Raw genomic sequence first — 295 nt, 5'->3', positions numbered from 1 at the left:
ACCTGGGCGCTGCCATCTCTGGCTCTGGAAATTGAGATTTCAGGTTGCTCCAACTGAGGAGAGAGATTCCCATCAACAAATGACACCTGAAGGAGCAATGCTGTGATATGGCTTCATCCCCTTCTTAGCTGGAGGCTATAGGAGAACTCACAAGCCCAGAGAGAGGAAAAGATGGCTGCTTTCAGAAGGGGTACCATGTCTGCCAGGCTGAGCAGACAGAGAAGGTGACTACTTGTGATCTGGGGGTTGGGAGGCTCGGCTCCTTGACAGATGTCTCAGACATGAGAAGGTCAGG

The sequence above is a fragment of the Perognathus longimembris genome, chromosome 2, assembly GCF_023159225.1.
Source record: "Perognathus longimembris pacificus isolate PPM17 chromosome 2, ASM2315922v1, whole genome shotgun sequence".
NCBI classification, from domain to species: Eukaryota; Metazoa; Chordata; class Mammalia; order Rodentia; family Heteromyidae; genus Perognathus; species Perognathus longimembris.
This window is presented reverse-complemented; position numbering follows the sequence as displayed.